At 43.5% G+C, this 27,226-nt stretch overlaps 1 long non-coding RNA gene across 1 annotated transcript; it reads right to left on the reverse strand.

Moving 5' to 3' along the window:
- Nucleotides 1–735: 735 nt before the first annotated feature.
- LOC134943785 (uncharacterized) lies at nucleotides 736–26,365 on the reverse strand. Its single transcript, XR_010181752.1, has 2 exons — nucleotides 26,269–26,365; nucleotides 736–1,831 (listed from the first exon to the last, which is right to left on the reverse strand). It is a non-coding gene; the product is annotated as an uncharacterized LOC134943785 (long non-coding RNA).
- Nucleotides 26,366–27,226: the final 861 nt, after the last annotated feature.

Here is a 27,226-nt window from a genome sequence, read left to right on the forward strand (position 1 = left end):
AGACACCCGCCCTGCAGACGCTTGGACATGCCTGAGTTTTTCCAACCACTCCCTGAAAATTGTCAGTTGACACCCATGAACGCCTTCTTCTTGTCAATCTTCTTGCGATCAGCTGTGCGAATGGATTCTTCGTTAAATCCATCGCCCAGCACGATCCGCTTTGTACCCGTACAATGCGCCTGCGCATTGCGGTGCATACGCATGCGCAGTTTTTCCGAGTTTTGACCTGATCGCAGCGCTGCAAAAATAGCTAGCGTGCGATCAAGTCGGAATGACCCATTATATGCACTGCACGGGGAGCTAATATAACATGTGCAGAGAGTTAGATTCAGGTGGGTTATATTGTTTCTGTGCAGGGTAAATACAGGCTGCTTAATTTTTATACTGCAATCTAGATTTCAGTTTGAACACATCCCACCCAAATCTAACTCTCTCTGCACATGTTATATCTGCAACCTCCCCCCCTGCAGTGCACATGGTTTTGCCCATTAGCTAATAAATTGGCTGCTGGAATCAGGTCTGAATTAGGCCCAGTGTTCCAGTGACTATATTAATACATTTAGTTGAAAAAGGAATCTTTATGGCTGTGATATGAGGCGAAAAGGATTCTTAGTGTTTGAGCGCCAACCGCAATGTTTAATAATATGCCCCAATGTTTAATAACATGCCTCCTAATGACATCAACAGTTGTTGATTTAAAAAGAAAAAAAATATACAAAGAATCTAAAGATCATAATTTTTGAAACATTTGAAACTTTATTAGATCACTTCAAGTACAGAGGACAAAGTTATATGCATTAGTGATATTCAGGAAACGAGTACGATCATTGGCTTAATACATCTAGAGAGATATATGTGTTATTTTAATGGAACAATTTAGAAGATAGAGTATGTGATGGTGATCTGGACCACTGCCATGTTCTGGGGTGGGGGTTGTTACCAGAGGAATCATTTACATACAGGTCCAAAAAATGCTTTGATTGGTTAAAATATTTTTTCTAGTGTTCTTTCGGAATGAGACCTTGAAGCTGGGCATTTTGCCATTCCAGCAGATGGGCGTGAGAGCAAATGGGCAAATGAATGCCAACAACTTTACTGTGGTCCTTAGTTTCAACTATTAAGTCCATGCAAATCAAAATACCTTTAAAGAGTTATTTTTACAGTAAAAGTAGAAACGTCTGAGGAAGGGGAGGAGAGGGCGGCTAGAGCTGATATTATGTTCGTCATGCAACTGCAAAGAGATGTCCTCTAAAATAACTCTTTACTTCTTAAACACACAAAATGTGCGCGTATAGATACCAGGACCATAAATAGGGGGGTGTGAGCAGTGCCATTGCAAGGGGGGCACCCTACAACAACTGCATGTCACTTGCAGGGTGCCTGGGCAGCAGCCTGTGGAGCTCCCCGAAGTGTTATTTGGATATTCCGGAACTTCCGGGCAGAGCTTTAGTTCCGAGAGCTGGCAGCCCCGCCCCATAATGTCACATGTTTAGGGGGAGGGTCAGGCACAGGGCGCACTACCGTCCTGTTACAGTGCTGTGTGATGCATACATGAGTGAAAATAGGCATAAACATGTGAGCTAAAATTAGGTAAGTTGAATATAGTAACATCTCAAAAACAATCTTTGGCAATAAGGGGTCTACTGCAACTAAATTTCAGGAGTCATCTACAGACAGTGAAGGTAATGTTAATGATACAGTAGTTTCCTAGAAACCGTTACAAGGTGCCTCATGAATATTTGGCGTAAAAGTGTCTCACTGATGCCAGGATAGGCTGCACGGTCCAGTGAACAAAATGTCTGCCTCCACTCAGGTGCATGTTAAAGAACCTCTGTTAAAAAATGAAGATAAAAACAATAAAAAATAGTGTAGAATTGAAGGAAATGTCAAACATCTCTAAAGTAATGTAAACGACTCACATTAGAAAGTGTAAATACATTTCTTTTAATTAGGTGACATCAGTAAAATGATACAGCAGCATAGCCATCAGATGTGTTCTCTAAGTTGTGGGTCCTCCAGGCAGGAGTAGGGATAGCCATTGATCATCAAATAGTTAACAATCATAAATTGTTTTGCCATCGATGGGAGAGCCCCAATGATATGGTTTTTTTCTTCACTGGTGCTTGCTCCACTAAATTTAGCTCCGCCCTCGATAAGAACCATAAAGCCACTCCTCTGTTGAATCCCACCTCCAGTTGTGGGTCCTCCAGTCAGGAGTAGGGATAGCTATTGATCATTGATTAATTAACAATCATAAATGGTTTTTCCATCGATGGGAGAGACCCAGTGATACGTTTTTTTTTTCTTCACTAGTGCTTGCTTCACTAAGCTTAGCTCCGCCCTTGGTAAGACCCATAAAACCACACCCACGTGGGATCCCACCTCCAGCACCACTGGTGGCTGTCAAAGGTGCAAACTAACCATGGTTTCCTGTTAATGGTTTCCTGCCATTGATGTGATAGTAGACCCGTCCTTGGCCATACCTAATAAGGAGGACTGGTAACTCATGGATAGCTGAGGTGCATGTTTTCTCTCAGTGGAATGAGTAGTATGTTTAGGACAACAAATGCAAACATTAAGATGGGACGGAAAACAGTGCATGAGTGAGACGTGGGTTTATTAAGTAGAAAAGATTCTACAAGAGATTCTAGCCTGATTCCAGTACTTGGAAATAATATAGAGAATACATTTGATCTCGGGTTATTCTGACAGTAACAATCATACTGTTTTGCTTTGTGATGTTATTAATGTTGTTTTAGGTGCTGCTACCTGCTTTGACATTATTATATACTGCACAGTTTCTGCCGTTGCAATGTTCCTGTTGAAAACTTAATGAGCTACACAAGCTTCGCAGTCCTCACAAATCTCTTCTATGGACAAAGAGGGGACTTTCCAGGTCAAGTGAGTTCATTAAGAACACTGTCTATAAAAAATGCTCAAGTTTGATCATCAATAAAGACCTTTGTACCTCCGAATTTAAAACAATCCGGCTCACCTATTGCTACGCTACATTTACAAGTGTTGTTACATTGTAGACAGCTTTCCAATACAGAAAAAAAAACTTTACATTTAAAAGAATGGGATGGGTTTAAAGGTGTATCCTCAGTCTAACCACTGCAAATAAATGAAATATCTTTTTCATACAACTTATATTGTTAAGGAAAATGGATTCATGTTCAGTAAAACAGTAATAATATTAAAGGGTGCGGAGCAAGGAGGGGAAGCAGGTACTAATTATGCTGGCCTGGCTCTATTGGAGGGGCCCGGTGAGAGCCCAAGTTAGCTGCTGAGTGGGACAATGTCCTCATTTGCTACGCATTGCGGTGCAAAAAGTATTATTGTATATGTTTTTTTTCTATAGGTGGCATGGTCATGACTGCAGGGGTGGATTGGCCATTGGGCTCACCAGGAAGATTCCTGGTAGGCCAACATGTCTGTGGGGCTTGTTTTGTGTGCTGCCATGTGGCCCCATCCTCCACACGACAGATAGCCCACTGCACTCCATTGTCCCCATTCATTCTATTATTCCATCTCTACAGTATAAAAACTCTGCCATCCAGTAATGCTGCCATGGCTACACAGTATGTTATACCTATTTTATACCTCTTGTGTCGGCCCACTATTACAATATTTTACAGGGCCACTTTAAGTTCCCAATCCGCCCCTGGTCTCAGACAACTGCAGCAAAAGATGCAAGAAAGATCGCAACTGTATACAATCAGGCCCTGGAGGGGCGACCCAACCACATACCCATTAGGGCTGCTTCCATAAATTTCATGGGATGGATTCCCATCCCAATCCGCCCCTGCCTCCGAGATTTGACATTGACCCCTTAGCATCACCTGCGCTCTACAGATATCTCAATGGCCCTGTTAGTAGTAGTAGCAGCAGTAGTAGTAAATAGTAGCAGCAGCAGTATTAATAATAATAATACTAGTAGTAGTAGGAAGTAGTAGTATTAATAATAATAATAATAATAATAATAATAGTAGTAGTTATTAAAGTATTAGCAGTAGTGGTAGCGGTAGTGGTGGTGGTAGTAGCAGCAGTAGTAGTAGTGGTAGTAGCGGTGGTGGTATCGGTAGTGGTGGTGGTAGTAACAGCAGTAGTAGTAGTAGTAGTAGTAGTAGTAGTAGTGGTAGTAGCAGTGGTGGTATTGGTAGTGGTGGTGGTAGTAGTAGCAACAGTAGTAGTAGTAAATGAGGTAGTAGTAGTAGTAGTGGTGGTGGTGGTGGTGGTGGTGGTGGTGGTGGTGGTAGTAGTAGTAGTAGCAGTAGTAGTAGTAGTGGTGGTAGCGGTAGCAATAATAGTAGTAGTGGTGGTGGTATTGGTAGTGGTGGTAGTAGTAGCAGCAGTAGTAGTGGTGGTGGCGGTAGTAGTAGCAGCAGTAGTAGCGGTAGTGGTGGTAGTAGTGGTGGTGGTATCAGTAGTGGTGGTAGTAGTAGCAGCAGTAGTAGTAGTGGTGATAATAGCGGTAGTGGTGGTAGTAGTAGTGGTGGCGGTGGTATCGGTAGTGGTGGTAGTAGTAGCAGTAGTAGTGGTAGTGATGGTGGTGGTAGTAGTAGTAGTAGTAGTATCGATAGTGGTGGTAGTAGTAGTAGCAGCAGTAGTGGTAGTGGTGGCAGTAGTATTAGTGGTGGTAGTAGTAGTAGTAGTAGTAGTAGTAGCAGTAGTATCGATAGTGGTGGTGGTAGTAGTAGTAGCAGTAGTAGTAGTGGTGGCAGTAGTAGTAGTGGTAGTGGTGGTGGTAGTAGTAGTAGTTGTGGTATCGATAGTGGTGGTAGTAGTAGCAGCAGTAGTAGTGATGGTGGTGGTAGTAGTAGCAGTGGTATCTATAGTGGTGGTAGTAGTAGCAGCAGCAGTAGTAGTAGTGGTAGTGGTGGCAGTAGTAGTAGTGGTGGGAGTAGTAGTATTTTTCTTGTAGATTTGTTATGTACCAAATTGATATAATAGTGATTTGTAGCATGAATCTTGTAACATAATGGTCCTATTGTGTGAATGCCGCATATAGGAGTTCCAACATTTTGCATACTCCAATTGCAGAACTAAGGGGGTATCCAATTAGTGTCGTAGCCATGAAAAACAAGTGTTTTTGCAATTCCAATTACCTCATGCAAAAGCAGCCATTATCGTGCAAAACTATATAGGTCCCACGATAAGTCACTGACCTATGTGTTTTTGCGGCACTTACTGCTGCTAAAAAGGGCACTTATCTCAGATTAAGCTTCATGTGCCTCCCTGGTAAATGCTGGCATCGGGGGATAAGTGCTGGCTTATCAGGGCTAATTGGATAGCCTCCACAATACATTTACCTGCTGTAATTGACCACAGGTATTGGATACCCCCATAAGCATGCTCCTTACAACATTTGGATTAGGTGCACTTATGTACCGCCAAAAAAGTACCATAACAAGACTTGTTAGACCATTGTCCACATATGTGACTGAGATTCAGCCTCCTAACATTTTAATAGGATATCTTTTTCACCTTCCAGTTAGTTTTAGTTGGGAATATAAATTCAAGGAACCTAAAATCAGGAATAATAGTTTTCACTAAAAATGCAAATATTAATCTTTTTAATAACTGTTATATCTAATAACAAAGATCATTATAATGTAGACTTTTGCAATAACACAATTATCATTTTGTAATTAATTCTCTGCATTTGGTGCCCCCATAACCTGCTGTCTGAGACTGCTGCCACAGTTCGTCTCATTATAATCACACACGTAGGGGGGAGATTTATCAAAGCTTAAAGAGAGAAAAAGTGGAGAGAGGTAAACTACCAACCAATCAGCTCCTGTCATTTTTCAAACACAGGGGGAGATGTACTAAGCAGTGAAAAGAGTGGATAAGTGAACCAGTGGAGAAGTTGCACATGGCATCCAATCAGCAGATCTGTATAATTGTATAGTATGCAAAATTATAAATGTTACTTTAATGCTGATTGGTTGCCATGGGCAATTTCTCCATTGGCTCTCTCCTCCACACTTTTCACTGCTTACTACATCTTCCCCACAGTCTGTAAAATGACAGTAGTACTTTATCTCTCTCCAATTTATCTATCTCCAAGCTTTTGATAAATCTCCCCCTTACTCCCATGTGACATCATAGCCCAGCCACTATTATAATTATATGATAAAGCCTACTCAACCTGTAACCATTATTATTCCTACAGCGTGGGCTGCAGCAAAGTCACATTCCATCGAGCTTCTCTGCAAGTACTCCAACGTCTATTAAACACATTTTCAAGGTTTTACATCTTTTGTGTTGCACAAGCTTTTGAGATCCACTTTAGCTGACATCTGCTCTTTACATCTGATATCTTGTCTGTAAGCTTCAATAAACATAATGATTGTCTAATGAAAGGTGTCATTTATACGTTGCCACAAGAATGCAGCAAACAATTCCTCATTAAATATTTTCATTTGTGCAGATTTACAAGACTGTTACCATCAAGAATACAAAGAACGTGAACTCCACACAGCTAATTTACCGGTGCCTTGTAAAACATAACATTAGGATGTTAAAGTTACATGCGGAGTGAACTTCAAATACTACTTACGAATTATGTTCCGTACCTTTCACCACTTAGATTCCATTAAGCCATTATCTCTGTTTATGTCAAATGCAAGCTTTCACTGCAGGTAACAAACCTGTATTTTGAGAAGTGAGGAAATAATGATACAACGAAGAACTATTTTCTTTTTTTGACGAAATCACGGGGTACTTAATACCTTTCTGTGAAAACCCAGTAATTTTTCTCAGTTAAAGCAGGGAAGGCTAATTATGAAAGGAGCTGTTTCAGCCTTAAACTAAGGTTTTGGCTGCTTATAGAACATAAATGTATCATGAGTAGAGGTCTGGGATAATAAAGACTCTTCTATATGCCAAGATAAGAAGCCTAAACTAGCAGAGTGGCTTGAGTTGATAGACGTTCAAAATATCTCGGCTGGTGCAATTGAAACAATTACATATCATTTGGCCATTGCGCTGATGGAATAACAAGTGGTGTGAATTCTATTATGCATCTACCACACCAGGGTAAGACTTGTACAGAATGCAGATAGCCAGGGTGATTCTGAGCTGGCTACTGTGTGCTCCAGAATCCAAACTAGAAGGGGGCTTCTATACAATAGTACGGACTGTGTATCTCAATCCGATCTTTAGAAATTAGTATTATGAATCATATACGAAAACTAGAGCACTAAGGGGGTAATTCAGACCTGATTGCACGCTAGCTTTTTTCGCTGCACTGTGATCAGGTCAGAACTGCACATGCGTATGCACCACAATGCGCAGGCACGTCACTCGGGTACAAAGCAGATCGTTGCTGTGCGATGGGTTTTATGAAGAATCCATTCGCACAGCCGATCGCAAGGAGATTGACAGGAAGAGGGCGTTTGTGGGTGGCAACTGACCATTTTCAGGGAGTGGTTGGAAAAATGCAGGCGTGTCCAAGCGTTTTTAGGGCGGGTGTCTGACGTCAGTTCCGGTACTGAACAGGCTGAAGTGATCGCAGTGGATGAGTAAGTCCTGGGCTACTCAGAAACTTCAAAAGATGTTTTTGTACCACTTGGCTGCACATGCGATCGCACACTTGCACAGCTAAAATACACTCCCCTGTAGGCGGCGACTATCTGATCGCAGCACTGCAAAAAACTCCTAGTGAACGATCAGGTCTGAATTACGCCCTAATTGGTATTCATTCATTTTTAGGCAGTTTAACACAATTCACACTGGAATTTCTGATGTAACTTTTTTATTCAAATAGAATTAAGTAATGTGGATAGATGACCGTGATTTATAGGGCCAGATTAACTACTGGGTTTATGGGACTACAGTTCCAGGCCTCTCCATAAAAAAGGTCATTATTATAACAGCATGATGAAGGCCGACTGGTCATAAATCATATATAATTGTTTTTCTATTTTGATCACAAAATGTACTTTTTCTACTGTTACATATTTAGAGATTGGGCTGATAGTGTAAGGGTGTACATAAGGCACTAACCACACCTCATGCAGCACTGGCCACACCCACATGTCACTGGCTACACCCATTCAGCACTGACCACAGGTCCTCTGCATCTCACAATAGGGGGCAGATGTACTGTATGAAGCAGTGAAAAGAGTGGAGAAGTGAGCCAGTGGAGAAGTTGCCCATGGCAACCAATCTGCTTTGAGGGAATATCTATCAAGTCTAACTTCTTCACTTTATCATTTTCAGCCCTAGGCCCATGTTGTCCGTAATCCAGCCCTGGTGAGTTTTATAATATAGCAGTCTCACCAATGATATAAGCACTATCAGGAGTCAAGATGCAATCAGCCGCCGCTGTGTAGGGTGGTTTATACATCCTCTACAGGAGCTTGAGTTTGTTATTGTGTGCTAGCTGAGATCTATACAATTAACTGTACCATGTCTTACCCTTATGTACCACCCTAACACCACCACTACCCCACCATGATTCAGTACCCATTTCTACCCTTTTCTTTTCTGTATTCATATTATTCATTTCTAATAGTTCAATATAAACTATTGATGTAAGGTGCAAGCAGCCATACAGAAGCTGCTAGCTAGCGTTACTGATCATCACTAAACCGTATTTTGATGCCTTCTGACATGTGTATATGCATTGTGTTCAGGTTATACTCAGTCGCCACTCATTGACCACGCCCTTACAGCACTCATCCTATTCTTCACCGCCCTTTATTTCTCCGTTCCGTCTATGAAACTGATAAGTAGTTATAAGTGTAAAATGCGTCAAACATAATCGTGTGTACGCATTTTGTTTGTCATTTGCATATTCGGTTTTTCGGCACTCTCTGTGGGGCACTGTCTGGGGCTGGGGGATTCTAGTTTTTGTTATAGTAATAGCACAACAGGTGCTGCAATCTAAATGAAACAATTAATTTTAAACCTCATCAAGGTGTTGAAGACTAGCTGTACACTGTCTAGCCTTGTAAATATAAAATGCATTAAACAATTCATTATAGATTTTTAATCCTGAAATCGTGACTGTTTCATTTTCATTTCTGCAAATGTCCCCATTTTTCAACACCGACCAACTACACAGTATAGTTATTCTCATTCTATATATTTATTACAACTCCCACGATCTACTTTCTTCATTTCTAGGCTATCAAATGTATTAAAAGTATTTTTTTTTTTAAATTGGTTAGCTAAAACCATGGCACACATGTGACATTTGCTCAGCAGTAAAGAAATGATTTACAAATATTATCAACTTTGTATAGACAGCAAGACAAAAAAAAAAGTAAAGTATTAATATGGACTGTAAATGTGGCTAACATCATAGAGACAAAGTAAAACTGATACAGTTTTGTGGATCAGAAGCAAAGCAGCAACATCTGCAAGGAGGAGATGGGTTGGGATTAAAATGCCGGTGTTCGGGATGTCAGAGGTCAAAATACTGACCGTGGCATCCCGATGATGAGAATCCCAACAAAGGAAAGAAAAGTATACTTACCTTCTCCCAGTGGCCCCTAACCCTCCCTTCTAGCAGCCTAAACCTAATTCCCCACACACACACACACACACACACACACACACACAAACACACATGCACACACACGACTTACCTCTCAGAAGGGCCAGCACACGCTTGATTGGGGTCCTGGCAGTCGGGATTCCAGAGCCAGACTTGTGACCCTAATCGGGATGTTGGTGTCGGCATTCTGAGTAGTGTCGAGAATCCAGCGTCAATATTTCTTCTGCCGGGATCCCAACCATTGGGATCCTGACCGGATTCCCAAGGAGACAGGCCTGGGTCAGATGTACAGTATGAAGGTGTAATTTTATGTTGTCCAGCTCATTTGTGTGCATTATCTGCTGAACAGCTGTAAATCCATCCCCCTTATCATAGTGACATAGTAACATAGTTTCTGAGGTTGAAAAAAGACAATTTGTCCATCGAGTTCAACCTATTTGTGGTCTCCTATGCTGTATTATTTTCAGGACTAATTCTAACTTGTGCTAAAGTCAGCCGTTATGTTTATTACTCTTTTTTATATCTATAGCGTGTGATCTATGCACCATAACCCTGTATATCCTTATACATTAGGAATGTATCCAACCCATTCTCAAAAATGTTGACCGAGTCTGCCATTACTACTCTCTCATGCAGGGAATTCCAAACTCGTATTGTCCTTACTGTGAAAAAACCTTTTCACCTTAGTGTGCGGAACCTCCTCTCCTCTAACCTAAGTGGGTGTCCACGTGTTCTCTGTGTCGATCTTACTAAAAACAGATCCCCCGCTAGTTCTGTGTATTGTCCCCTAACATATTTCTAAATGTTGATCATGTCCCTTCTTAATCTCCTTGTTTCCAGTGTAAACATGCCTAGCCTAGCAAGTCTTTCCTGGTATTCCAGCATCTCCATTCCTCTGATTAGTTTAGTCGCCTGCCTCTGAACCTTTTCTAGCTCCAGGATATCCTTCTTGTAGCGTGGTGCCCAAAATTGTGCACAATATTCAAGATGTGGCCTCACTAGGGATTTATATAATGGGAGTATAACACTCATCCCTTGCAACAATTTCCCGCATAATGCATGCTAATACCTTGTTTGCCTTCTTTCCTGCAATCCTAGTTTGGGTACTGCTGCTCAGTTTGCTATCTATATGAACACCTAAGTGTTTTTCCAGTACAGAAACCCCTAAATTCACCCCATTTAGTGTGTATGTGTTATTTTTGTTCTTGCTACCAAGGTGCATTACCTTGCACTTATCTGTATTGAAACTCATTCTCCATTTTGCTGCCCATAATTCCAGCTTCTAGTTTAACTAAATCGTTCTGGGGAGACTCAGCATAACCCTCCGATTTTATAACCTTACACAGTTTGGTATCGTCTGCAAAAATTGACACCATGCCCTCTAGACCTACTGTTAGATTGTTAATAAAAATATTGAACAATAGTGGATCCAAGTACAGAACCTTGTTGCATACCACTTAGTACTTTTGTCCAATTTGAAAAAGTTCCATTTACCGCAACGCGCTGCTCCATAATATCCGACCAATTACGAACCCAAGTGCATATTGTGCTGCCTAGCCCCAGTTCTTGTAATTTATAGATTAGTCTCATGTGCATTACTGTGTCAAACACTTTAGCAAAGTCTAAAAAGATTACATCAACCACCTTACCCTGATCAAGGTTTGCACTAACTGTTTCTTAAAAGCTTAGTAAGTTTGTTTGACATGATCTGTCCTTCACAAATCCATGTTGGTTCTTGTTAATAATCTTATTGGTTTCAAGGAACTTCTGTATACTATCCCTTAGAATACTTACCAGTAGTTTCCCCACTATAGACGTAAGACTAACTGGTCTATAGTTACCTGGTCCAGCTTTACTCCCCTTTTTGAATATCGGCACTACCTCCGCTATACACCAGTCTTTGGGAACCATGCCTAATGTAAGTGAGTCACTGAAGATCGTGAATAGGGGTCTTGCTAGTTCGGAGTGAAGCTCCATGAGAACCCTTGGGTGAATACCGTCAGGACCAGGTGACTTATCCATGTGTGCAGACTATTTGCAGGTACCACAGGTCAAATTTGTGTATTCCCAATAATTGTGTTTCTCCATCTCATGCTTACCGACTTTTCATTTCTCTTCTCTGAGAGAAGACCAGAAAGGAGATGCAGGTGACCACTTCAGGGGCGGGGCTGGGCGCTTCTCAACATTATGCCCCCTTCTGATATAATTGCATCATGTTGGCCCCGCCCAGTCCATACAGACCCGCAATTCCTGATAGCATCTCCCCATTCTGCTCACTTCACTCGGTAGTGGCAGGGCCGTCTCTTCCACTTGGGTTAATGGACAGTTGCCCAGGGGCCCCAGGATTCAAATGGTCCTACTCCCTGAACCACCAATGTTGGGGGGTATGTATTATGTATTAGCACTGCCACTCAGTTGGTGCCATGTACAATATGGGTTAAAGTGAGGCCAGGTATATTTATGTTCTGTTTTCCATCTAGGTACAAATAGGGCACAGCAATAATAACTGTACATGTGTAAAACAGTTCAATGAAAATTAAACGTCTTATCAAACATAAAAGATTTTTCATTGACACATATATACAAGAGCAAAATAATGAGGTGTGTTGTGGCCAGTTCCCCATATACTCAGCACCTCAAGCATGTTGTAGGCAAATTTATCTATTGACCCATGCAGTGTAGGAAGAGGTAATCTCCGGCTTTCCAGCTCCTATTGTAAAAATATGGATGTGCATAAGAGAAATGACCATGAAAATGTATTTTGCATGCAAAGTGTATTTTAAAGAGATGAATATACATATATATACGTTGAACAAGGTGACACTGTCCATCTGATTATTCTTGGTTTAAAGACTCGTGAGTGCCGCCCACCAGTTGTTTGTATGTTATGGAGTCCTTGCAGATTCTAGGGAGGCACCCGGGCAATTATCTATGGGGTCAGTAATTGGAGTGCCCACCTATGTGCATATATATTAGTGATGAGCGGGTTCGGTTCCTCGGAAACCGAACCCCCCCGAACTTCACCCATTTTACACGGGTCCGAGGCATACTCGGATTCTCCCGTATGGCTCGGATAATCCGAGCGCGCCCGAACGTCATCATCCCGCTGTTGGATTCTCGCGATATTCGGATTCTATATAAGCAGCCGCGCGTCGCCGCCATTTTCACTCGTGCATTGGAAATGTTAGGGAGAGGACGTGGCTGGCGTCCTCTCCGTTTATTAATCTTGAATTCTTGATGCAAAAATATTTGTGCTTATTGCTTAATTGTGGGAACGCTCCTTATCTGTGCTCAGTGTGCTGCATATATCTGTGCTCACACTGCTTAATTGTGGGGACTGGGGAGCAGCTGTATTATATAGGAGGAGTACAATGCAGAGTTTTGCTGACCAGTGACCACCAGTATACGTTGTCCGCCTGAAAAACACTCCATATCTGTGCTCAGTGTGCTGCATATATCTGTGCTCACACTGCTTAATTGTGGGGACTGGGGAGCAGCTGTATTATATAGGAGGAGTACAGTGCAGAGTTTTACTGACAGTGACCACCAGTATACGTTGTCTGCCTGAAAAACACTCCATATCTGTGCTCAGTGTGCTGCATATATCTGTGTTCACACTGCTTAATTGTGGGGACAGGGAAGCAGCAGTATTATATAGGAGGAGTACAGTGCAGAGTTTTGCTGACCAGTGACCACCAGTATACGTTGTCTGCCTGAAAAACACTCCATATCTGTTTTCAGTGTGCTGCATATATCTGTGCTCACACTGCTTAATTGTGGGGACTGGGGAGCAGCAGTATTATATAGGAGGAGTACAGTAGAGAGTTTTGCTGACCAGTGACCACCAGTATATGTTGTCTGCCTGAAAAACACTCCATATCTGTGCTCAGTGTGCTGCATATATCTGTGCTCATTGCTCACACTGCTTTATTGTGGGGACTGGGGACCACCAGTATATTATACAGGAGGAGTACAGTGCAGAGTTTTGCTGACCAGTGACCACCAGTATATATAGCAGTACGGTACGGAAGGCCACTGCTCTACCCACCTCTGTGTCATCAAGTATACTATCCATCTAGATTCTATACCTGTGGTGCATTTTAGTTTTGCAGTTTGCTGACAGTGACCACCAGTATATATAGCAGTACGGTACGGAAGGCCACTGCTCTACCTATCTCTGTGTCGTCAAGTATACTATCCATCCATACCTGTGGTGCATTTCAGTTGTGCGCAGTGTATATATAGTAGTAGGCCATTGCTATTGATACTGGCATATAATTCCACACATTAAAAAATGGAGAACAAAAATGTGGAGGTTAAAATAGGGAAAGATCAAGATCCACTTCCACCTCGTGCTGAAGCTGCTGCCACTAGTCATGGCCGAGACGATGAAATGCCATCAACGTCGTCTGCCAAGGCCGATGCCCAATGTCATAGTAGAGAGCATGTAAAATCCAAAAAACAAAAGTTCAGTAAAATGATCCAAAAATCAAAATTGAAAGCGTCCGATGAGAAGCGTAAACTTGCCAATATGCCATTTACGACACGGAGTGGCAAGGAACGGCTGAGGCCCTGGCCTATGTTCATGGCTAGTGGTTCAGCTTCACATGAGGATGGAAGCACTCATCCTCTCGCTAGAAAAATGAAAAGACTTAACCTGGCAAAAGCACAGCAAAGAACTGTGCGTTCTTCTAAATCACAAATCCCCAAGGAGAGTCCAATTGTGTCGGTTGCGATGCCTGACCTTCCCAACACTGGACGGGAAGAGCTTGCGCCTTCCACCATTTGCACGCCCCCTGCAAGTGCTGGAAGGAGCACCCACAGTCCAGTTCCTGATAGTCAAATTGAAGATGTCACTGTTGAAGTACACCAGGATGAGGATATGGGTGTTGCTGGCGCTGGGGAGGAAATTGACAAGGCGGATTCTGATGGTGAGGTGGTTTGTTTAAGTCAGGCACCCGGGGAGACACCTGTTGTCCGTGAGACGAATATGGCCATTGACATGCCTGGTCAAAATACAAAAAAAATCAGCTCTTCGTGTGGAATTATTTCAACACAAATGCGGACAACAGGTGTCAAGCCGTGTGTTGCCTTTGTCAAGCTGTAATAAGTAGGGATAAGGACGTTAACCACCTAGGAACATCCTCCCTTATACGTCACCTGGTCCGCATTCATCATAAGTCAGTGACAAGTTCAAAAACTTTGGATGACAGCGGAAGCAGTCCACTGACCACTAAATCCCTTCCTCTTGTAACCAAGCTCCTGCAAACCACACCACCAACTCCCTCAGTGTCAATTTCCACCTTAGACAGGAAAGCCAATAGTCCTGCAGGCCATGTCACTGGCAAGTCTGACGAGTCCTCTCCTGCCTGGGATTCCTCCGAGGCATCCTTGAGTGTAACGCCTACTGCTGCTGGCGCTGCTGTTGTTGCTGCTGGGAGTCGATCGTCATCCCAGAGGGGAAGTCGGAAGACCACTTGTACTACTTCCAGTAAGCAATTGACTGTCCAACAGTCCTTTGCGAGGAAGATGAAATATCACAGCAGTCATCCTGCTGGAAAGCGGATAACTCAGGTCTTGTCAGCCTGGGTGGTGAGAAACGTGGTTCCGGTATCCACCGTTAATTCAGAGGCAACTAGAGACTTGTTTGAGGTACTGTGTCCCCGGTACCAAATACCATCTAGGTTCCATTTCTCTAGGCAGGCGATACTGAAAATGTACACAGACCTCAGAAAAAGAGTCACCAGTGTCCTAAAAAATGCAGTTGTACCCAATGTCCACTTAACCACGGACATGTGGACAAGTGGAGCAGGGCAGACTCAGGACTATATGACTGTGACAGCCCACTGGGTAGATGTATTGCCTCCAGCAGCAAGAACAGCAGCGGCGGCACCAGTAGCAGCATCTCGCAAACGCCAACTCGTTCCTAGGCAGGCTACGCTTTGTATCACCGCTTTCCAGAAGAGGCACACAGCTGACAACCTCTTACGGAAACTGAGGAACATCATCGCAGAATGGCTTACACCAATTGGACTCTCCTGGGGATTTGTGACATCGGACAACGCCACCAATATTGTGCGTGCATTACATCTGGGCAAATTCCAGCACGTCCCATGTTTTGCACATATATTGAATTTGGTGGTGCAGAATTATTTAAAAAACGACAGGGGCGTGCAAGAGATGCTGTCGGTGGCCCAAAGAATTGTGGGCCACTTTCGGCATTCAGCCACTGCGTGCCGAAGACTGGAGCACCAGCAAACACTCCTGAACCTACCCTGCCATCATCTGAAGCAAGAGGTGGTAACGAGGGGGAATTCAACCCTCTATATGCTTCAGAGGATGGAGGAGCAGCAAAAGGCCATTCAAGCCTATACATCTGCCCACGATATAGGCAAAGGAGGGGGAATGCACCTGACTCAAGCGCAGTGGAGAATGATTTCAACGTTGTGCAAGGTTCTGCAACCCTTTGAACTTGCCACACGTGAAGTCAGTTCAGACACTGCCAGCCTGAGTCAGGTCATTCCCCTCATCAGGCTTTTGCAGAAGAAGCTGGAGACATTGAAGGAGGAGCTAAAACAGAGCGATTCCGCTAGGCATGTGGGACTTGTGGATGGAGCCCTTAATTCGCTTAACCAGGATTCACGGGTGGTCAATCTGTTGAAATCAGACCACTACATTTTGGCCACCGTGCTCGATCCAAGATTTAAAACCTATGTTGTATCTCTCTTTCCGGCAGACACAAGTCTGCAGAGGTTCAAAGACCTGCTGGTGAGAAAATTGTCAAGTCAAGCGGAACGTGACCCGTCAACAGCTCCTCCTTCACATTCTCCCGCCACTGGGGTTGCGAGGAAAAGGCTAAGAATTCCGAGCCCACCCGCTGGCGGTGATGCAGGGCAGTCTGGAGCGAGTGCTGACATCTGGTCCGGACTGAAGGACCTGCCAACGATTACTGACATGTCGTCTACTGTCACTGCATATGATTCTGTCACCATTGAAAGAATGGTGGAGGATTATATGAGTGACCGCATCCAAGTAGGCACGTCAGACAGTCCGTACGTATACTGGCAGGAAAAAGAGGCAATTTGGAGGCCCTTGCACAAACTGGCTTTATTCTACCTAAATTGCCCTCCCTCCAGTGTGTACTCTGAAAGAGTGTTTAGTGCAGCCGCTCACTTTGTCAGCAATCGGCGTACAAAGTTACTTCCAGAAAATGTGGAGAAGATGATGTTCATCAAAATGAATTATAATCAATTCCTCCGTGGAGACATTCACCAGCAATTGCCTCCAGAAAGTACACAGGGATCTGAGATGGTGGATTCCAGTGGGGACGAATTAATAATCTGTGAGGAGGGGGATGTACACAGTGAAAGGGGTGAGGAATCGGAGGATGATGATGAGGTGGACATCTTGCCTCTGTAGAGCCAGTTTGTGCAAGGAGAGATTGATTGCTTCTTTTTTGGTGGGGGCCCAAACCAACCTGTCATTTCAGTCACAGTCGTGTGGCAGACCCTGTCACTGAAATGATGGGTTTGTTAAAGTGTGCATGCCCTGTTTATCCAACATAAGGGTGGGTGGGAGGGCCCAAGGACAATTCCATCTTGCACCTCTTTTTTCTTTCATTTTTCTTTGCATCATGTGCTGTTTGGGGACAATTTTTTTGAAGTGCCACCCTGACTGACACTGCAGTGCCACTCCTAGATGGGCCAGGTGTTTGTGTCGGCCACTTGTGTCGCTTAGCTTAGTCACACAGCGACCTTGGTGCGCCTCTTTTTTTCTTTGCATCATGTGCTGTTTGGGGACAATTTTTTTGAAGTGCCATCCTGTCTGACACTGCAGTGCCACTCCTAGATGGGCCAGGTGTTTGTGTCGGCCACTTGTGTCGCTTAGCTTAGTCACACAGCGACCTTGGTGCGCCTCTTTTTTTCTTTGCATCATGTGCTGTTTGGGGACTATTTTTTTGAAGTGCCATCCTGTCTGACACTGCAGTACTACTCCTAGATGGGCCAGGTGTTTGTGTCGGCCACTTGTGTCGCTTAGCTTAGTCACACAGCGACCTTGGTGCGCCTCTTTTTTTCTTTGCATCATGTGCTCTTTGGGGACAATTATTTTGAAGTGCCATCCTGCCTGACACTGCAGTGCCACTCCTAGATGGGCCAGGTGTTTGTGTCGGCCACTTGTGTCGCTTAGCTTAGCCATCCAGCGACCTCGGTGCAAATTTTAGGACTAAAAATAATATTGTGAGGTGTGAGGTGTTCAGAATAGACTGAAAATGAGTGTAAATTATGGTTATTGAGATTAATAATACTATGGGATCAAAATTTAAGCTGTTTTTGAGGGTTTTTTGTAAAAAAAACACCCGAATCCAAAACACACCCGAATCCGACAAAAAAATTTCAGGGAGGTTTTGCCAAAACACATCCGAATCCAAAACACGGCCGCGGAACCGAATCCAAAACCAAAACACAAAACCCGAAAAATTTCCAGTGCACATCACTAATAAATATATATATATATATATATATATAATTAGAAATAAAATGTCTTTACAACTTACTCTTGTGGTCCAGGGATGCTGCTGGAGTTGTTTAAATGCAGGAGATTTAAATAGTAAATCTTTTAGACAGGGCTGACTCTACCATCAGGCAGCTTTAGGGAGCTGCCTAGGGCACCAGGATTGGGGGTGGGGGCAGCCCTAGTCTGCTTATCACGTAATGAAGGATAACTCTGAAAGATGTATCCTTGTTAAACTTAATGCAGATGGAGGCTGTTGAACTTCTGAGAACTTCTAGGATGCTACCTCCACACTTTCATCTGAGGGACTGGAAAGTAGGTACTGGTGTGTGGTTTGGGGGAAATGGAGTAAAAATACATCTTCCTGCGACTAACGCCTTCCATACGCCTACACATTCAACTTACTAGAACCAGCACCCAATAGTGCTTTTGGTTTGCAGGAGAGCCCACTCTGACTCCATGAATTGGGTGCACTGTATATCCAGTTCTCTTAGCTCGCTTGCAACCATGTGACTGCTGATATCAAGTACATGATTTTTGAACGTGGACCACTATTTGACAAAAACTACTTATTCCTTGCAAGAATGTTATGTTTTCCTGGAACTCGCCCTGCAGGTTCCCCTGCAGCTTCTCTGTGTAGTTTATGTTATTTCTTGATTCCCACTCGTTGTTACGACGACCTTGTCTCCATTTCCTGATTTGGTACAACTCTCCATGATTTCTGGTTATGACCATGCCTTGACTTGGACTATGCTCACTGCAGCATTCATCATTCCTGTTTCTCAATCCTACTGACACTCTCTCACCACATCAAGGAGCAGGTCCGTGGGCTATGGCAGCCAATGACAAAACGTCCCTGTGGAGGTTCCTGATGGATACTGGGGACTTTGTACCGATGACCGACCAGACTGGATTTGTGAGCATAAAGAGGGGTATGCCCTTATTAAATATCCCCAAGCCCAAAAATTGTGCATTACTCTGACAATAGCTGTTTGCTGCTGTGGTTCCCTTTTCTACATTTGAAAATACAGTCAGGTTTCAACTTTCTAGGGGACTGTGATAAGTCCTGATTGACCGCACTTCTGAGCTTGATAAATCGGCCCCTAAAGACAGATGTCTGCACAGAATTATACAGTATATGAATCGCATATGGAAGAGAAAATAACGATAGTACTGCACATTCTTTTTTACTGGCTTCCGATGTATGCTTCATATTATACTAGTTACATAAATAGATCGAGAAGTCGCCCACACTCCTGTATATGCACATTCTACCATCAGCTTTTCTTACTGTTCAGGGAGCTGTTGGTTTTAAAATTTGACTCTTGGGATCACATCACCTCTGTTCTAGGCTGTTACCTTTTACAATTTTCAATGAACTCGGTTTACAGCCCCACTAAAGCACTCCAAAGTACCATCAAATGGCTAATTTGTTATTGCAGCACCGGCTGACCAGAACCAGACCTAAGATTTTTACTCACACAATACAAGGTTCTAGATTGCTGCGAATGAATGACATTTCATTATGTACAATATGCTATTTTATTGGCAATAAAAGAAAAAACAAGCAATAGCAAATTAATTAAGAGGGAGATTTATCAAAGTTTGGAGAGAGATAAAGTGGAGAGAGATAAAGTACCTGCCATTCAGGCTCTGTTTGAAAAATTACAGGAGCTGATTGGTTTGTACTTTATCTCTCTAAAGCTTTGATATATCTATCCCTCAGTATAAGGATAAAGGGCACAAAAGTATGTAGTAACAGTTCCATTATAGGTGAGGCTATGGACATCATGTTATGGGGGGATGGGGTGGGGTCACTGGCCTGAACTTCCATGATGCTACAATTGTTTTGATTTATATGTTTTATGTATAGATTAGGTTCTATATTAACTACAATCCCAAGAAATTTATATTTTTAGTCCTCGTGCTGTCCCCTGCTCTGAGCCAGGGCTGGATTATAGGCAGTGTGGATGGGGCAGTCGTCCAGGGGACCTAACACCACAAATATTGCCCCAGCCTGTCTGACACTACTCTTATCTGGACGGCTCCAGGCAGCAAGGCTCTGCAGTGCCGCGATACATGTGTAGGAATAGGGCAGGGCCTAAAGGCACGAAGTACCCACCCCATCAGAGACCTGTGCTGGAGCCTAGCCAAACTATAACAGGTAGTGTCCCTCCCCATCCCATCCTCCCTCCCTCCCTCCCTCTGTTTCTTTCTCACCCCCTCTCTCCCTCTCTCTCTTGCACACCTCTCTCCCTCTCTTTGTCTCACTCTCTTTCTCTCCCAGATGCACTCTCTCTGTCCCTGATGCATTCTCTCTCTATCCCTCTCCCTGACACCTACTCTCTCTCTCTCCCGCTTACTCCCCCTCCCTCATTGTCTCTCCCCTTCCGCTCCCTCTTACCCCCTGTACATGTCCCTCTCTTTATGCCTCTCTTTGTCTCTCCTTCTTTCTCTCCCTGACACTCTCTCTTTCTTGCCCCCCGTCTCTGTCTCTCTCCCTACCTACCTGACACCCTCCCCCTCCCTCTCACTGTCTCTCCCCACTCTCTCTCTACCTGACACACTCTCTCTCTTGCTCCCCTCTCTCTATCTCCCTGACACCCTCTCTCCCTCCCTCCCACTCACTCCCCCTCCCTTTCCATCTCTCCCTGACACCTTGTCTCTCTCCATCTCTTGCTCCCTTTTTATCTGCCCCTCCCTCTCTCCCTGACACCCTCACTTTCTCTCTCCCCTCTCATCCCTCTCTCCGCCACCCTCCCTCTCTTTCTATTGCTCCTCTATCCATATCCTCTCATTCCTTCTCTATCTCTCTCTCTCTCTCCCTAACACCCTCTTTCTCATTCCCCTCTCTCTCTACTCCTGAAACCCTCTCCCTCTCTCACTCCCACTCTCTTTCTCTCATTCCATTTTTCCCTGACACCCTCTCTCTCTCTCACACACCTCCTCTCCCTTACACCCTCTCTCTTTCTTTCTTTCTCCATCACTTTATTGCTGCTCTCTCTCTCCCTGGCACCGTTTCTCTCTTCCTAACACCCTCTTTCTCATTCCCCCCTCTCTCTCTCTCTCTCTCTCTCTACCCCTGACACCCTCTCTCACCCCTCTCTTTCTCTCATTCCATCTTTCCCTGACACCCTCTCTCTCTCACACAACACCCTCTCTCTCTCCCTGACACCCCCCCCCCCTCTCCCTGGCACCCTCTCTCTTCCTCCATCTCTTTATTGCTGCTCACTCTTTCCCTGGCACCCTTTCTCTCTCCCTGACATCCTGTTTGTCTCTCACTCCCCTCACTGTTTCTCTCTCCTGCTCCCATAAAGGGCAAAGTAGTGACAGCAATGGGGTGCATAGTCAATTTTATTGGTGGGGCCCACCACACATTTCGTGCACAGGGGCCCCCACTAGCCTGAATCCAGCCCTGCTCTGAGCCCATGTTCTTTTACCCTCAGGACTGTTAGTGGCTCTATAGAGGAATGCTCCTGTAAAAATGAACCTTTCCTACAATTCATAGTCCAGTTGGGTGTAAAAAGACTTCATACCTGGCTCAGGTGATGCCTTAGGGTGACACTGACATTGTGGCCACTGTAAGATACTGTAAAACGTCAAAGGGCCCAGAGTAAGGATCCCATTAGGGCTAGAAGGCCTGAAACCCCAATACATTATACCTGTATGAAGGAAATACATGTAGTTTACCAGTACTTAAACACACACATGTCCCTGCCCTCAACCAGGGTAAAACTAGTATTAATGTCTTTGCTATGTCATTATAACTGTATTGTACATAAAAAATTATATGAAAAATTAAAAAAAAATGAGAAACAATCAGCATGAACTAAATGGAGCAAACTGACACTCAGATGTGTTTATGTATTAGTAAAATACATTTATTTAATTCAATTCCATGAACCTTCCACAAATCAGGACATAGTATCAGAGCTGCAGCTGGGGGTGACTAGGAGTCCTGCTAGGATTAGGGTTTAGGCAAATGTTTTGGTAAATATGAGTAAAAAATCCTGATTCAGATGTATAATGTAAGATCTATGTAAGAAACACACTGACAGTGTAAGTTTTCCTTATCTCCTTACTGACATTGGCATTTCTAGTGCATCTCTATCCATCTTGCAGATAGGTACAAGGCCTTGTTAGAGACTTCTAACGTCAAGCACCGCCGTACATTGGGGGTCATTCCGAGTTCATCGCTCGCTAGCAACTTTTGCAGCCGTGCAAACGCATAGTTGCCGCCCACAGGGGAGTGCATTTTAGCTTTGCAAGTGTGCAAATGCTTTTGCAGACGAGCAGTACAAAAACAGTTTGTGCAGTTTCTGAGTAGCTCTGAACTTACTCAGCCCTTGTGATCACTTCAGCCTGTTCTTGCCCGGAATTGACGTCAGACACCCGCCCTGCAAATGCTTGGACACACCTGCGTTTTCCCAAACACTCCCAGAAAACGGTCAGTTGACACCCATAAACGCCTTCTTCCTGTCAATCTTCTTGCGATCGGCTGTGCGAATGAATTCTTCGTTAAATCCATCGCTCAGCAACGATCTGCTTTGTACCCGTATGATGCACCTGCGCATTGCGGTGCATACGCATGTGCAGTTTTGCAGAGTTTTGACCTGATCACAGCGCTGCAAAAAGTTGCTAGCGAGCGATCAACTTGGAATGACCCCCTTTGAGCCCAGCAGACTCATCTCCGACGCTAGCAGTTACAAGCTCTGTCAACTCAGCTCCCGTCATTTCTGACCACCGCTCCAAACTGTCTGGTTGCCGGCACCAGCATAAGGGGGGAGAGACCGCACGGACTGTCTACAACTGAGGCTGAGGTAAGCAATGTTCATGCTAATAAAACTGTTGACTGTCAGCGGACCTCAGCAAGATTGAGAGCATACATTATGATTTTGCCCTGCACCAAGCCGCCCCATTATTGCCTCATATATACGGTCTTAACTCATCAGTGATCTATTATGGAGCATAATATGTTTTACAACTGATTGAGCATATCAACATTAAACGGGAAACTTTTTGCTGACAAGTTATTTACAATAAGTTACCAGCCAACAAGCTTTGCATGTATTCTGCATAAATTAGCTACTGCTGTGTGGAACTTTAGTATCCGGAGACAAGGAACTCCAGTAACTGTTGTTACAAAGTGATAAGGAGAGTTTCATCATTTGGATACAAACTGTTCCTCCCCTAGTTACAAAAAGGATACACTTGATTTATTTCCAATGCTGGATCTGCCGTTTGTTCAATGGCTCAAAAGAGATCGTGATTTTCTATTATTGTATATTGTTATGTATTATATCTTTTCTTTTTTTTTTTATGTTTAGTGTATTTATGAGAATTTATGTAATATATGTGTAATAAAGTGTGAATTGCTTGATACTATCATGGACAGCGCTTCCCCTTTTCCTTCTTTTATATACAAAAATCTTTTGATGTTCAGCCCCTCAAACTGTGAAGCTGCAGTCTATGAGACGTGTCTGCAATTATATCATTAAGTGTTTCACAGCCAGCACGTTGTTGTTGTTGTTGTTGTTGTTGTTGTTGTTGTTGTTGTTGTTGTTGTTGTTGTTGTTAGAGACTTGTCTGCTGTCTCAGAAGTCCAGGATGTGTATGTAGAAGTATGCTGTATGTGGATAGCAAAAGTTGCATCATTGCCATCCACTTTGGTATACAGGAAGTGTTTGTTATACAGGTCTCTGCAGCCACTATTCAGCATGATTGCGGCGAGTAAAGACACACTTCTGCAGCTCTCCAGAGTCTTATGGTGATTTGCACTCAGACCACTTTACAGTGTCATCCTAATTCGGTAATCTATTGGACATTCCACAAAAGTAGTTAATTATGTCATAAATGCTCATTTTTCAAATGGCCGAAGACTAGCACATAAAAAAATTTCTAACTCCAGATATTCTAAATATTTGTCTTCTACATTTTTTTCAATGCTTTCTTCTGTGGCCCTTGTCCATGTTTTTAAATGATCAGGCAGAGTTATTTGGTAAACAGCTGATGTTTTCAGTCCACTCAGAGATGCAGAATGAATTTGGATGCAGAGGGAGTGGGCATTCCTGGTTGGTCACAGGGGGGTGGCTAGCCAGATGTGGTCGTGTCATTGACGAGCAAAAAAAGGAATAAAAATCCCAAACCAATGTGGTTTAACAAAAATATAAAGGAATTAATGGTAAAAAAAAAGACCTTTTGCATACGATGTATCTTGGGCAATCCTGGGAGATCCCAGCCATGCCCCCAGGTCGGATCAGTTTGAATGTGCAGCACATTCAATCTGGAGGATCCGATCCGATGCTCACGGGGCCACGCATCGGATTGGATCGGATACACAGCCAAAATGCCCGATTTCACCCAATATATCGGGCCGAATGCCCAAATTGGGCTGAAATTGGGCATAATCGCTCTAGTGTATGGGGCACTTTAGATATCGGTCTGTTTGACATGAATTTTGCGCGCAGCTGTGTAATTTGTGTGCTCTCTGCGTGTAATAATCAGGATGGTGGATTGAGATGTGGCAGTTTGCAATAAGGTGGTTTGGTCTTTAATAAATCTTAACCGTGCATAAAAACACCAAAACACCAACTATGGGTAGCGTGAACCTTGTATAAATGGTAACCCAGCTGAAGTTTTCATATGTGTTCCAACAGTCCCCGATATTTTTACACACCCATGCTGTATCTTTAAACAAATAAATAGTTATATTACTTCCTTGGTGTGGGGTAATAAAAGAGCCCATATAAGTTTTAAGATGACGTGCAGAACTAGAAATAATTAAGGTATGGCACTTCCCAATTTACATTTATATTACCTACCTGCTCAGTTGGCACATCCCAGAGAGTGGGTATCGCCTAGGGGTGGTCTTCAGTATGCCGACTGTCGGGATCCCGGCGCACAGTATACTGGCGCTGGAATCCCGACAGCCGGCATACCGACAGATTTCTCCCTCGTCGGGGTCCACGACCCCCCTGGAGGGAGAATAAAATAGCGTGCCACCGTGCCCGCAGCGTGGCGAGCGCAGCGACCCCACAAGGGGCTCATTTGCGCTCGCCACGCTGTCGGAATGCCGGCGGTCGGGCTCCCAGCGCCGGTATGCTGGTCGCCGGGAGCCCGACCGCCGGCATACCATACTACACCCTCGCCTAGAGATGGTGGCAATTACCAGCGCCTCTAATTAAACACGTACCTAGCCATGCAGTCTCCATCTGCAAATCTTTGTGATACAAAGCATAACAAAGTACAAGAGCAGCCAGTATGGTATATGTCTGGATCCTGGTGGTCGAAATCCCGACACTAGAATCTCAACACAGAACACCAATGCTGCAATCCAGAACAGGTCCAGATTCCGATGCCAGAATCCTGACAGCTGGAATCAGGGGCGTTTCTAGAGAGAAGGAGGCCCATGTGCAGGAAACGTCAGGGCCCCCTCCTCTCTAGGCGGCAGCACTATATTTCTGGCCCTAGAGTCCCTACTGCGCATGTGCAAAACACCAGGAAAATGGCGCTGCGCCATTTTCCCTGTGATTTATGCAGCTCTGCTGCTGTGCCGCTGGACTCTGGAAGGCAATTATTAAAAATAATGGGTGCATGGCATGCGGTGTGGGCCCACCTGGACTACGGGTGCCCATGTGCACCGCACACATTGCACACATTATAAATACACCAGTGGCTGATATTTTAAAGGTAAGTATATCCGGGAGGGTTAGGGTTTGGCTGCAGGTGACGGGGTTAGATTTAGGCACCACCTGGGGGGGTTTACAGTTAGGCTGCAATGGGGGGGGGGGTAGGGTTAGGCTGCGGTGAGGAGGGGGTTAGGATTAGGCACCACCGGGGGGGTTAGGTTTATTGAAGAAGGCAAATTCAAAATACAGTACAGTTTTATGTATCTACTGTAATATAAGGCTTGGATATGTGGCTCAAGCTTTGCCCTGCAGCTGTTCAATAGTATGTGGAGTATAAAAAAAAAATGCAATAAGCAAGATATAAAAAATTTAATATATAAAATGCATAAAATTCTATATGCAGAGTACTGAAAATTTACCCAGCCGCCATCATTCTCTCATACTTAAAGAGTCTCCCAGCTAACATTTTATTTTTTCCTTTAATGCAAATTTTGTATTTGTGAGACACATTCAAATACACAGAATTCCCCTAAGAACAGAAAGATATTAGTAAAGCACAAAAGAATAAAAGGCACTAAGGTGAGAGGTTAGGGTTAGGCTGTGGTAAGGAATATTTACCTCACTCTGTCGGGATCTTGACCATCGGATTGCTGGCGTCGCTATTGTGACCGCCGGCATCCCATCCGCTGGGCTCACATACAAATCCCGCCGGTATTCATTCTGCACAGACAAAATATAAACCACCCAAATGTAATTCTCTCTGCACATGTTACATCATCCCCACCTTCAGTGCAATATGGTTTTGCAATTGTGTGCTTTTTTGCTTTGCTTACAAACCTGAATCAGGCCATTAAACGTTACTATAGCATGTCTTTATGTTCTTATTGAAAGCGTGTTTTATATGATATATTTTCATACTTGTACTTTGAATATTTTCCTTTTTTTATAAAATTTAAATAAAATACTCAATTAAAAGAAAACCTAATCATTCTGCGCCAAAGTTGGGAAAAGAGCCACAATACTTATTGGAGAAGGCAAATTCAAAATACAATACAATTTTATGTATCTACTGTAATATAAGGCTTGGATATATGGCTCAAGCTTTTTCCTGCAGCTGTTCAATAGTATATGGAGTATAAAAAAAGATGCAATAAGCAAGATATAAAAAATGTAATATATAAAATGCATAAAATTCTATATGCAGAGTATTGAAAATTTACCCAGCCGCCACCATTTTCTCATACTTAAGAGTCTCCCAGCTAACATTTTATTTTTTCTTTTAATGCAAATTTTGTATTTCTGAGACACATTTGGATGCACAGAATCCCCCTAAGAACAGAAAGATATTAGTAAAGCACAAAAGAATAAAATGGGGGGGAGTCTGAAATATAATTTTAATGTATTCATCCCTCTTGGTCGATACACAGCTAAACTATTGTACTTCTCCAGCAATTACAGTCAGTAGTCTTTTTCGAAAAAGTCTTTATTAACTTTGTAGAGTTGGACGTAAGCTTCTTTATTTTGTGTAAATGGAGCATTTTTGGATTATGCAATGGGGGTAATTCAGACCTGATCA

The sequence above is a fragment of the Pseudophryne corroboree genome, chromosome 7 (assembly GCF_028390025.1).
Source record: "Pseudophryne corroboree isolate aPseCor3 chromosome 7, aPseCor3.hap2, whole genome shotgun sequence".
NCBI lineage: Eukaryota > Metazoa > Chordata > Amphibia > Anura > Myobatrachidae > Pseudophryne > Pseudophryne corroboree.